Consider the following 13,764-nt stretch of genomic DNA (forward strand, 5'->3'; position numbering starts at 1 on the left):
GTTCACAATGAGATTTTTACAGACAGTAAACATAATTTTAAAAAAACCAACTTAGCTGCAGAAAGGCATAATCGTTGCATTCTCTCAAATATACTTTCAATATAAATAAAGGAACAGATTCATAACTGTCTGTGAGGACAAAACTAACAGATCAGTGGCAGCTATATGGAATTTACAATCAAATTCTATCAAGTCTCCAGCTACTTCACATGAACTTCTAATTAATCTGAATCATCAAATGAACACTTCCCCAAGCTCCTAATCCAAAGGTTTGGTCTTCTCAAAAAGAAGATTGGTATAGTCAGACTTTCTTTTTTGAGTAGCCAGCTCCCAAATAATGTCATGGAGACTTATTAATTATGAAAGCTTGATCTGAGCTTAGGTTTGTTCCCAAATAGCTCTTATAACTTAACACATTTATATTCATCTACATTCTGTCACATGGTTTGTTAGCTCTTCTCCACTATGTACATCCAACTACCCATGTGTCCCTCTGGCATTTATCCCACTGTTCCTATCTTTGCTTGAAAAGTCTCACCTATCCTTTCCTGCCTAACTATTGGCCATTCAGCTCTTTATTAGACTGACCTGGTCCCTTAGGTAGGCAAGGTAAAGCAGCCACACATCTTCACATGGTGTCACAAAGCATCTGGGAACAGACTGGTCAAGAAAAGATGACAGTTTTGTGAAACTGCCACTTAAAATATTTACTGTTCAGTTGAAAATATGTATTTTCTATTCCCATAATTTTCAAGATGGTTGCTTTTCTATTAAATAGGGACACATGAAAATAAAATATCTCATGTATCAAATTCCTTCTTAAAGTCATTACACTTACTATGCCAAATATTCAGCTACATTTTTGTGTTTTGGCTTGTTTAATTAATGTAAAACATATTTATTAATATATTTTGCTCTGAATTTGCTAAAGGAATATAGTTTTACCATTTGATGTAAAAACATGTTCTAAAAACACTTCTACTGCTTATATGCTATTATAACTGAACCTATAAAAGAAATTTTCCCTATAAACACAATCTAGGAAATGTAATTGAACATATCTCTTATATTGAAGATTTACTTTTTTAATAAGAAGGTGTTATATTTCATAAACAAAATTAAGCATAGATTTCATTTTCTTTTTTGAATTAATTAAACTTCATTGACAATAGATTCTTCCCCCTAGAGCCTGAGAACTGTGACAAAACAACAAGAATGACACCCAGACAGACCAATCCCAAGCACTGCTGCATCCCCCAATTCAGCACCTATGTCCCCAATGCAGCTCCCACTGTAGCCATGCCCAAAAGAAAGGCTGAAGGGGATGCTAGAGGAGATAAAGGCAAGATGACAGATGAGCCACAGAGAAAATCTAAAAGTTTGTCTGCTAAAACTCATCCTCTAAAGCCAAAGTCTAAGCCTAAAAGGTTCTTATAAAGAAGAGAGAAAATGTTTCCAAGGGGAGAAAGGAAAGGTTGATGCTGGTAAGGATGCAAATAATCCTGCAGAAATGGACCTGCTAAAACAGACCAGGGATAGAAAGCTGAAGATTCTGGAAATGCCAAGTGAAATATATGCATTTTGATTAACTGTGCTTCTGGTAATGGTACCATTTGAAATACTATTTTTATCACGTTTTATAAAAATGCAAGATTTTTTTTTACTTTTTTTTAAACTATGTTGTTAGTACACATAGCACTGCATTGTTCTGGGAGAAAGGAAAATGTGTCTCTAATAAAATGTCTCACAAGCTGTATTGTTGATGGAAAACAACTTTCCTTGATAATTTTGAAAGACTTCTATTGACTCCAAGAAGAAATGTCCTGGTGTTGACATATGTAGTCACTGTGGTAAAAAATGCTCTGTGGTGTGGGAAAAGTATACACATTCATTTTTATATCATTCTCTCTCTGTACCATCAACCTATGTTCAACTCCCTTCAAAACAGAGACCTGTTGGAACCAGGTCCCCTAAAATTAGTTTTGCCAGTCTATTGGGAAATCTGAACATTGCGGTGACATCATACAATGCCCTCAAAAGGGCAGTAATTTCCCTTTTATAAAAGACTGTGAATCTTTACATTGACAATTCTGCCATTTTCATGTCATTTCCTGAAAGTCACAGTCAGCTTGGGAAAAGTTGTTAAACAGCATCCTGAATGTGAAATGTCAACCCCCATTCTAAACTCTTCCTCTTTCTCAAAGCAACCAAAGAAGACATCATTGCACTTCGTGGTGCCTTTTTTTGATTTTCAGTCTATACAAGAAGGGAGTTTCTAAGTTCTTGTATGCCATTAATGGTTGCCTGTCCATTTGCTGTCTAAATGCAGTGCCTGTTCACAAAAAGTATCTTTAGTAAAGAGGGCTCAATTTGAAAGAAAATAAAAATTGAAGAAAATACATTCTTCTTTATTGAGCCTGCTCCAACAAAGTCAGGTGGGATACCTGGAAGAAGGTGTGAGGTTGAGGAAATGGCAGATTGTAAGAAATTGAGACAGAAAACACAGGATAGATCCAAGAGGACGGAAGGTGAATACCAACCAGCTCTGAGCTTATTTCAGAGCCTGCTTATACACAAAAGCAGAACAAAGCACAACACAGTCAGTGTCTAACCACAGGCCATTCCTGTCCTTGAGTAAGCAGTTTCAATTTGTATCTCAATGATCCTGACATTTGGCATCAGCATTGTTTTACTAATAGTGTGTTCTTTTCTCATGGGCAAAATGCTCTTCCTAAGGGCATAATCATAACATTCTCACAGCCCCCAAGGATACATGCGGAGCAAGTAAGCTTGAACTCAAATGATTTCTTTAAGTCAGAATTGACTCCAGATGAAAACTGAGTCACAAATGGTCTCCCACATTTCTCTTATACAGTTTACCCTCCATCTACTTCTCCAAGCTCTTCTCCCACTATAGAGGGAAAAAAAAAAATTGTGCACACAGACAAGTACAGCAGAAGCCAGGAAAGATAAATACATGGTTTGCTTCTTCAACGGAATGAGGTGTATAACATTCCTGGAATGCTAGGAATGATGTGGTTTTACTACATAGTAATCATTTGCTGTCTGATTAGACAGGCTCTGCCCATATATTCTACAATTTATGTTTTTACTTATCCAAAACATTTTTTCTAAGTAATGAATGAGCCTCACTTTTAGACCATTAAAACACACTCTTTTGAGTGATGTCACCTGTGCTTTGCAACGGTTTAAGTGAGTTCTGTGCTATCATGGGGCCATACTAGTCCTGAAAGCAACAGGCATTATGTTTACCTCAGTCAATCTTCCTCAACCCTAAATCTTGGGCACTATCTCTGAGTCAATAGTACCCATACTTGTAAAAGAAGCCACATATACTTTGTAAGGAAACTCATTGTAAACATGTTGTGAATTGTTGTGCACTTGTGACTCAGTTAATTGTTATCTGAATACTTTTCCCAAAGATTGTCTGTTTTTAAATATGACTAAATTAAAATGATCTGGAGCAGACTCTAGAAGTCTTAGTCCAGTTCTAGTAACAAAAAAAAATCATTCTTGTCTCTTCGTGGACTATTTTTTCCTTGTCTGCACTAAAGCCTGAGGGGAATTCCCCCAACTCATTTCTGTTGTAGCTTACTGGTGGCAACAAGAACAAACAATGAACCACAGAATACAACAAACCCATGTGGAAGTTCATTGATAACAGGAATGGGAGGGAAAGAATAGGGGATCTTGAAGGGCAAAGGGAAGCAGTGAACAGAGAGCGAGGTATGACAGAGCTTGCTTTAAAAGAGACCCTTTGAGTATGTGTACCGAGCCTTACATAGCCATACAGTATATAGCATAGTGGTTTATGGCCACAGAGTCCCAGGCTGACTAAGTATTTGCTTGAATACTGACAAGGGCATGGGGGGCTGTAAGACTCTGGGGCTGGCTAGGTATTTCCCTGAATACAAACACGTACATCTTGCTAGGTGGTAGGCAAGATGGAGGCAGGCTAGCATAATGCCTGATTGCTAATACCTTTTGTTTATTATAAGAGGCAAGGAGTTAAAGGAGATAGCACGTGGGACAAGGATGGAGATACCGAGTTCTCGAGACTGCTTCCAGCTGACCCGGGACATCAGAAACCTGGGGGTTATGGATATGCAACATGATGGTGTTGATGGAGTGGCCGGGCTGTGTCCCGCCACCGCGGCTAGCTTTACCCAAAAATAATTACATGGAAGCTGTATTCTTTTCAAATACTGCCTGGCCCATTAGTTTCAGCCTCTTATTGACTAATTAACGCATAGTTTAGTAATCCGTGTGGTAGCACCACGAGGTGGTCACTTGCCAGGAGAGATCTTAACCTGCAATCCATCTCAGAGAGGATCAGGTCATGGTGACTGCATATGGCGACTGCCTGAGCGTCTCCCCAACTCTGCTTCCTTTCTCCCACAATTCTGTTCTGTCTACTCCGCCTACCTAATTTTCTGTCCTCTTTCCTCTTTTTTTTTTTTTTTTTTTTTTTGGTTTTTCGAGACAGGGTTTCCCTGTAGTTCTAGAGCCTGTCCTGGAACTAGCTCTTGTAGACCAGGCTGGCCTCGACTCTTTTCTGTCCTCTTAAAGGGCCAAGATAGTTTTTTTATTAATCAATGAAAGAAAACACATAGACACCTTCTCCATCATTTCCCCTTTTTCTATTTAACAAAAAAGAAAGGCTTTAACTTTAACATAGTAAAATTACATATAACAAAACAGTATCAAGCAAGAATTACAGTTACAATATTAAATCTATTTTATCTTTATCATAACTAAGGAAAACTATAACTATTGAACCATTCTTCAACTCCATCAAAGACTCCAGAAGGATATAATACTACCTAAGTAAACAAGAAATATGCAGCTTTCAGACTCTAGAAATGACAGAGACAACTTGCTGCCTGGACAGTCACCCAAAGTTCCTCTGTACCGTTGGGGGTGTCCCATCTTCGGCCTTCAGGCACATAGTATCAAGCAGACATTTCCATGAAGCAGGAAATTTCCAAAGACAGTTCAGTCATTTTCTGCTGTGTCCTGCCGAATGTCTTGCAGACTCTTTCAGAATCAGGAACCCCAAAAGACCATCTCACCTTTAGGCAAGTTCAGCAGTCCTCTTTCTGTGGGTTTTTTGTTTCCCGATTATGCAATAGTCAGGCAAGAGCAGTTTCTTGCCCATATGGCCATCAAGCTCCATAAGCAGCCTCTTTTGATGCCCATCTTCCTCTTGAAATAAACTTGGTGTTGCCAGGAGCAGATGTGTCTCATTGTCATGAAAAGCCCTAAGTTATTAAAACATTAAATGCCATATTCTGCAGTCTTTGAAAGATATGAAGAATGTTTATCTAACTGAAATATATCTCTATATATCTAAAAAATATAACTAACTTGACTACAAGCTTGACTATTATCGATGATTATCCATTAACAACCTATATTTCCTAATTATACATTACAGTTTTTAAAATGAATCAAAATCAATCAAAATACCTTAATCGATATCAGAAATACATATACATATAACAAAATTTTGACCTTAAATCTATATCAATGCAAATTATTCATATCCTTATCATATCCTCCTTTAAATGTAAAAGGACATTTATAAGCAATATTTGGGAAAATAGACACAGTTTTTTTCCCTCCAAACTGCTTCCTGCTGAATGGGGGTGCTGTTATTTAGGTCTTTCATGGTATAACCTGTCTGCTAGGTTCATCTCAGTTGGCAGTTGAGTGAAGTAATGTTTGGAGGTGTTCACAGCAACCTTTCAGGAGGGTGTGGTCTATCATACCATATTGGGATAGAAGCAATCCACAGAGTCTCATTCTCTGTGGAAACAAAAGAAGACCCTCTTTTCCAAAGCATCATGTTCTTAGATCCAAATTCTGAAGTCATACCGTTAAGATGTCCATTCTGGTCTAGCCTGGCAGCCCATATAATGAAATGTCTCTCTGTATTTAGCTCCTTTACAGTCAAAAATTTCAAAGAAAACACAATAAAATACATAATCCAGACTCTTTGTGAATTTTCCATTTTTACGTGGCTTATTTTTACCCTATCACTTACTTTATTCTGTCTCTTTAAAGACTTTACCCTTTTTAAGGCATTAACTTTATTCTCTATATATTTTTTCTCTCTCTCAAGCCTACATACACTCATCCAACACTGTGACCCATTTAAAAGTCTTTTATGTCTGAATCTGTCCTATTGTGAATCTGTAATTTTTTTTACTATCCAGGAGCATTTCTTAAAATGTTAAGCACCTCTTAAAAACTTAAGTCACACCATGTAGAGCTAATACGGTACCGCCTATGTCCTGTCCAGTCTAAACCTTAACTGTGCTGTGTATTATGGTAATTACAACTAGACCTGCCTGAGATCAGCACAGTTCAGCATAGCGGAGAGCCAGAGCCAGAGGCTGCTCCTGCCTCAGTCATTCGGTTGCCCCTGAGCCACACCAACAGTTCCAGGCACCACAGCAGTCTACAATGGAGCCGTATTCAGCAGTTTAATTCTGAGACTAAGCATTCAGCACAGAAACTCTTTTCATCCAAGTTACAGCCAAATCTTGTACGCGCCAAATGTATGGCAAAGGTACCAGCGGTTATAGGGGTTAGGGAATAACCACGATAGTCCTTTATAATAAATCAGTTTTTAATACGAGGGAAAATAAGGAGAACTTACAGAACCAAGGGTCAGCGGAGCAGAAGGTACACAGGGGCAGAACCCAAACGGGCCCTCCTTCCGGCGCCCCCGATCCCTATTTAAGGGGTATGCTACTCCACTGGGGCAGCCACGCCCCCTGAACGCAGGGATGGCCAGCTGCCCCAACCATCTCCCCCTTTTGTCTAAATAAGACAGATTTAGAACCAATACAACTAATTACAATGGGAACAGATCATATAAAATTACAAGAAGTAAGTAAACAATATCAGGCGAGGAGTATATAACAAAAAATTTTTTCTAATCACTCTACTTTGGGAAGTCTAAATAATCTAGAAGGTAGCTACCATTATCTAATCTTTAACCCCATCAAAGATCTGAGAAGGAGAGTAAAATTACCAAAGCAACCAGGAAGCACAAACGAGAAACTTTCAAAATGTGTAACACAAGACAGAGACAATTGACTACCTGGGCAACCATACGAAGTCTTGATAGCAATGTTGAGGCAACCAACTTTGGCTGAGGCCTGAAAAAACCTGACATACCATTATACAACAGCAAGGAACCTTTAGTAGAACAATCCTATCCTGTCTTGGCAAGATAAGACAATTTTGTTTTATCCACTTATGGATATTTTGTAGTTTAGTCAGTAATGGAGGTATGGGCTTTTCTTTGCCCCAAGGCCAGTTTTGCCAAGTAGAAGACAAACTCCCAGTGGAGTGTCTTTGGTGGCTCAACGTTTTCTCGGGAGTAGAGCATTGTGCCAGGAGTGATTGTGTGTCTCATAAATACAAAACTCTAGGTTAGATTAAAGGCCATGTTCTACAGCTCTTTAAAGAGGTTGAAGATTATGTTATCTATACTAAATACAACCTCTATGTGTCTAAAAAACCTGATTGTCCTAAATATAAATATGACCAACATATAATTCTCAACACTTACGTAACTGTATGACTAATAGAATAGACAACTGTGCAATAAATGAAGACAATGATTTTCAAATGTGAACAGGGTCATTACATAAATAATATCTGAGGTAGAAATGTACATTGCAATATAGTAAACAATGTCATTACATAAATAGTATCAGAGGTAGAGATGTACATTGCAATATAGTAAACAATGTCAATATAAACAGAGGTAGTATCATACTCTCATACAATGTTCAATATATCAATATACAAGAATCAACACTCACATAGGTTTTTAAAAAACAATAACTCACAAAAATCAATTATTCCTTCAGATCACCAGTTAATCCGTTCCCCCCCCCCTTTTTTTAAATATATTTATATATATACATTGGATTTAGTCACCACGTTGGAGCGCCAAATGTACGCACCAAATGTACGCACCAAATGTACCGGCAAAGGTACCAGCGGTTATAGGGGTTAGGGAATAACCACGATAGTCCTTTATAATAAATCAGTTTTAATACAAGGGAAAATAAGGAAACTTACAGAACCAAGGGTCCGCGGAGCAGAAGGTACGCAGGGGAGAACCAAATGGGCCCTCCTTCCGGCGCACGCCCCGATCCTATTTAAGGGGTATGCTACTCCGCTGGGGCAGCACCGCCCCTGAACACAGGGATTGGGCCAGCTGCCCCCAACAAAATCTGAGCGCAGAGCACTGCACAGTCTGAACATTATCTCTCTGTATGGTGACACATATCCGCCATGCTTTCCCACTCGCCTAAGCCTGATTCTGCCATCTGCCCAGGTGTAGGCAGAAAGCAGGGAGCCATTGGCATGGTCTCAGAGTACTTTCTTTCCGATCCCAAGCAGGCACACAAACATCCAGTCCATAAAAGCCATTGAAATGCTTTAAAACCAAACTGTGCACTGGCAGCACAGCCCCAGGAAGCCACGTTTTAAAATGACTAAGCTTTTACTCTGCCGCTATTGCCGAAAAAGGAAATCTCTTTATGGCACGTCCTAGAAAACAACAAAAAGCTGTGTTAAACTCTCTCTCTCCTTTATTTAAAGCCCTCTCAGGTTTTTAAGTGGATTTAGTCACCATGTTGGGGCGCCAATCTGTACATTGAAGGGCGGGCTGTGTCCAGCCACCTGGTTAGCTTTACCCAAAATAATTACACGGAAGCTGTATTCTTTTTAAATACTGCCTGGCCCCATTAGTTCAGCCTCTTGTTGACTAATTAACCCATATTTAGTAATTCCGTGTAGCACCACGAGGTGGTCGCTTACCAGGAGAGATCTTAACCTTCATCCATCTCAGAGAGGAGAGGCATGGCCACCTGCATATGGCGACTTGCCTGAAGTGTCTCCCCAACTCTGCTTCCTTTTCTCCCACAATTCTGTTCTGTCTACTCTGCCTACCTAATTTTCTGGTCCTCTTAAAGGGCCAAAGCAGTTTTTTTATTAATCAATGAAAGCAACACATAGACACTTCTCCATCAATGAGATGTGGTCATGTATATCAAGGTGGTGGTACAAACATGCCTTCAGACATTTTACATGGGAAGGATGTTTATTGGGGATGGGAAAGAAGGACAGGGAGAGAGAAGAGAGAAAGAAAGAGAGAGACAGAGAGGAACAGAGATCTGCCTCCTCAGAGAAATATCACAACGAGAACAAGAGTCGGCAGAGCTTGTCTCTTAATGGGGTCTTTGTACCTGAAGACAGTCAGGGTACTGTTCAAGGTGAAATCTCCCAGTCAGCTCTCTGGAACTTACAAAAATTCTTTGAGTTTATGAAAATATACGTGTCAGAAACATTAGCAGTTCCACTGTTTGTACTCTGTACTAAAATTTGCATTATAGAAATGTCAGTATACTCACGTCAGAAATGATTTTTTGAAAGCATTAATAATCTTCCTTCCATAAGAAAGAAACTATTACAGATATCTTTAGCACAATAAACGGTACTTTTGAAGTCTGTAGTTAGAAAATGACCAAAGAAAATTTAAAATCTTAAATTTTTAGTTATGATCGTATAGGGTATAGTATGGGTTTTGCACTGTCAGAGTTGGATTAATAGCTTGTCAAAGCTTCATTATTAGTGTTAAGACTATGAACAGAAGAATAATGAGAGAGAAAGCTGGTAACTTGCATTTGCACACCCGAAAACAGCTTCTTATCCCTGAAGCATTCTTAGATCCTCACATCTTAAGGGCATCTCATATATTTATATAAATAAATCTTAAAGCACCTGTTCATTTTCCAACATCATGGCATCACCTTAATGCAGTCATTGTAGAGTAAGTTCCTCTAAAAAAGAAATGGTAAGCCGGGCGGTGGTGGCGCACGCCTTTAATCCCAGCACTTGGGAGTCAGAGGCAGGCGGATCTCTGTGAGTTCGAGGCCAGCCTGGTCTACAAGTGCTAGGTCCAGGACAGGCTCTAAAAAAGCTGCAGAGAAACCCTGTCTTGAAAAACCAAAAAAAAACAAAACAAACAAAAAAAAAAGAAATGGTAAGAAGGTATACTTAAATCTGCTTTGTGAGTCTATCTTTTTCCAGTCTAGTAATGAGGTAAATTGTGTCTAGTCTTAGCTTTGGTTCCTGCTGTTAAGGTGGCAAAGCTATCAGTTGTCAAACTGCATAAGAGATCTTGAGTAGGATAAATTTTACCTGAGTAATGTTAAAAAAGAAACAGAGACTACTTGACTGGCTACCTAAAAAGCCACTCCTCAGGGTCCTCCATGGTCACTAAGGGTAACATCTATCTTCTGGATGGCAGAGGTAGGCTACAAGGCCTCAGAGGATTTCATAGGCTTCTGTGGAGTAAGGACACATGGGTGTACTTTACCTTTGTCTTAGGCAACTTGAGGCAGTTGATTCCCCAGGGTCCTGTTGTCCATGGTCTGAAGAGTGTTGCTGCAGCAGTTTGGGTGAAAGTCAGGTTTTTTTTCCAGTGGCCAGCACTGCCACTTGTGAAGAAAGATCCAGGTTAAGGTTTTTCCTCCAGGTTGAGGAAATAGGGGTAGTGCTAGGAGGTAATCTGTCCTTCTGTTATGAAAAACCTTTTTAATTAAGCATTTTAAATGCCATATTCTCCATAATTCTCTGCATTTGAGGGTTTTCTGTTAGGTGCATATGAGTAGACAAAATTTGTATTAAGTTCCTTGCCATAAGCACCCAGATGGCTTGTTAAGGTTTTATCCCTATAATTAACTTCACCAGTACCCAGCATAACCACAATTAAAAAGCTTGATCATTTATACGGTGATTCCTAACTTGTATTATTCCTCAATAGTTGACAATAGTTTGACAGCTTCCATAAGATTAGCACTTTACATTACATTCCTGTTAGGTATAGCCTTAAAAACAGTGATTTTTAATTGAAACTCCATTAGTGTCAAAGTAAAACCTTTCTATGAGGTTAAGAAAGAAAGCAAGATCGCCATTCCATGGGTATCAAATATATGTTTTGACTTATTTAAATTGTCTAGAAGTTTGGTATTGAACCTTGACAAAGACATAATTACTTAGCTTTTGTTATTCTGAAATAGATCCTTATAACCTTAATTTTATCACAATGTAAGAGTACATAGCAATTTAAATATTCAAGACTTAATGGTTTTATAAGGAGATATAATGAACAGAGCTCATTGCTCATTAGGACTGTTTAAAATATTTTAAAACAATAATTATATGAACATATAAGCACAGTTGAATTTAAGTTGCATACACAGATACGTATACAGAGTTAAAGCTAGCTTATTTTCATATAAATAGGGTTAAATTAAAAGTCATATGAATACTGATCAAGAGAAAGCTGGCTTCACCATCTCTGTCTCACATATTGTAAAAAGCAAACAGGGCATTTAAAGAAAGAGCAGACAGACATGCACAGGTCTTTGGAGCAAAGGCAAAAAAGTGGAAAATCAAAGCTGCCAGTGAACAAGAAAACAGATTCATTGCAGGTGAAAGAGAACAGATCTGATGCAGGTGGGCTTGGTGTAAGAGTTCCTTCTGTTTGTGTGTTGCTTTCATTAGTTAATGAATAAAGACACTGCCTTGGCCTAGTTGGTAGGGTGAAATTTAGGTAGGTGGAGAAAACAGAACTGAATACTGGGAGGAAGAAGGGCAGAGGAAGAAAAGCCATGGATCCTCTGCCTGTGATGGATGCTGGTTAGAATCTTGGGTAAGCCACTGCCACGTGGCGATACACAGATTACATACAGGTTAAACTAGTATGTAAGAGTTAGCCAATAAGAAGTTAGAGCTAATGGCCAAGCAGTGATTTAATTAATACAGTTTCTGTGTGGTTATTTATGGTGTAAGCTAGCTGGGTGGCTGGGACAAACAAGGGCCCTCTGGTGCAGGAGTGTTTCTATCTGTTGTTTCATTGGCTAATTAATAAAGAAACTACTTTGAATAGACAGAACAGAATGCTGGGAAGAAGGGAAATGAGGCAATCACCATGCCTCTCCTCTCTGAGACAGTCACCATGAAGCCAGCTGAATCTTTCCAGGTAAGCCACCACCTCATGGTGCTACACACATTATTAGAAATGTGTTAATCAAGATATGAGAATTAGCCAGTAAGAGGCTAGAGTGAATGGGCCAAGCAGTGTTTAAAAGAATACAATTTGTGTGTTGTTATTTTTGGGGCTAAGCTAGCTATGCGGGAGCCAGGCGGGATGAAAAGCAGGCCTGCCTGCAGCTCCTTCTACAACCCCCCTCCTCATGTGACATGGGCTAGGTGGGAGGGATCTCTGAGCAGGTGCTCAGATGGGCCTTGCCAAAAACCACACCACTGCACAAACATGCCACATGCAACAGTTAGTGTAAGAGGAATTTTTTAAAGTGTAAATAATGGTGTAAAGGCAGCTGGTGACAGGTGATGATGTCATTGCTCTGGCTGTCGGGACAGGTTGCTGGAAGCACCACTCAGTTGTGTGTGGACCTTCACAAGTATGAGGTTCCTCTGGTGCAGTAGAATTGTCTGTATTCTGTCAATCATGTTTTAAATAAATGCTGATTGGCCAGGCAGGAAGTATAGGTGGGAAAACCAGACAGGAAATAGAAATGACGCAACGAGAACAGGAGAATTCTGGAAAGGAGGAAGTTGATTCCTCCCAGTCCTGCACAGACCACCGAGGAAGCAGGATGTGACATGCCAGCTAAAAAAGGTACCAAGCCATATGGCAAAAATAGATCAGAATAATGGGTTAATATAAGGTACAAGAGCTAATAAGTAGCCTGAGCTAATGAGCCAATCAGCTTTAGAACTTATAGAGATCTCTGTTTGATTTTTTGGGGGCTTGCCAGTTGTGGAATACCAGGTGGGACATAAACCCTAACAAGCAGGCCCTCATGTTACATTCCTCCCTGACCTAGTCGCACCTCGGTCACATGGCTATCCTTATAAAGATGCCTGTGAAGACATCTGACCTGCCCTTAGCCAAGATAGCTTCTGTGCACCTGTTATAACTCCTTCCATTTACCTGTCTGCTGGCAGAAGTTAGAAACTTCTGACTCGTAAAACTTTAAGATATACTTTTATCTGCTCGTTCCAACAAAAACATAAGGGACTGGCTAGGTTGTTCTCTGGTTCATCAGCTGAAAGAATGAGGGATGGGGCAATAATCCTGAAGGATGGTAAGTCCAAAAAGGCCAAAGGCACAAATCTAAAAGCATAAAGCTATAGCTCAAAATGACCTGTGGGTCTGAGAAACTGAGATGCTGTTCAGTGAGGGCAGTGCTTTGCTCTAGGCCCAAAACCCTAATTTGTGGGAAATTTGCCAGTGGTGATTTTAGGTGAAAGGGACCAACCATAGCACTGAAGTCAGTGGTGAGAGAGAGGGGAACTCCTCAACTGTAGGCGGTGTTGTGCACAACAACACAGAGGTCAGGTAGATAGAAAATGTGCAGTTGTAGAGGATTGTTGAGGGTCTCCGTGGGCCTCAAGACACCCACCCATGTGTGTGTGGGGGAACACAGGGATACCCTGGCTAAGTTCAGCACAAATGTAATGGTCTGTGGTGTGGGGTGGGACCAAGGATCTCATGGCAGGGGACAAACATGCCATCAGAAAGAACTTACGTGGGAAGGAAGTTTATTGAGGAAGGGAAGAGAGTGAAGGGAGAAAGAGGATAGAAAGTGAGATAGAAAGAAAGAGAGAGAAAAATTGAAAGAC

At 39.7% G+C, this 13,764-nt stretch overlaps 1 pseudogene; it reads left to right on the plus strand.

Moving 5' to 3' along the window:
- Positions 1 to 1,299: 1,299 nt before the first annotated feature.
- Positions 1,300 to 1,569, plus strand: LOC119803081 (annotated as a pseudogene).
- The last annotated feature ends 12,195 nt before the right edge of the window (positions 1,570 to 13,764 follow it).

Source organism: Arvicola amphibius, chromosome 12 (genome assembly GCF_903992535.2).
Source record: "Arvicola amphibius chromosome 12, mArvAmp1.2, whole genome shotgun sequence".
NCBI lineage: Eukaryota > Metazoa > Chordata > Mammalia > Rodentia > Cricetidae > Arvicola > Arvicola amphibius.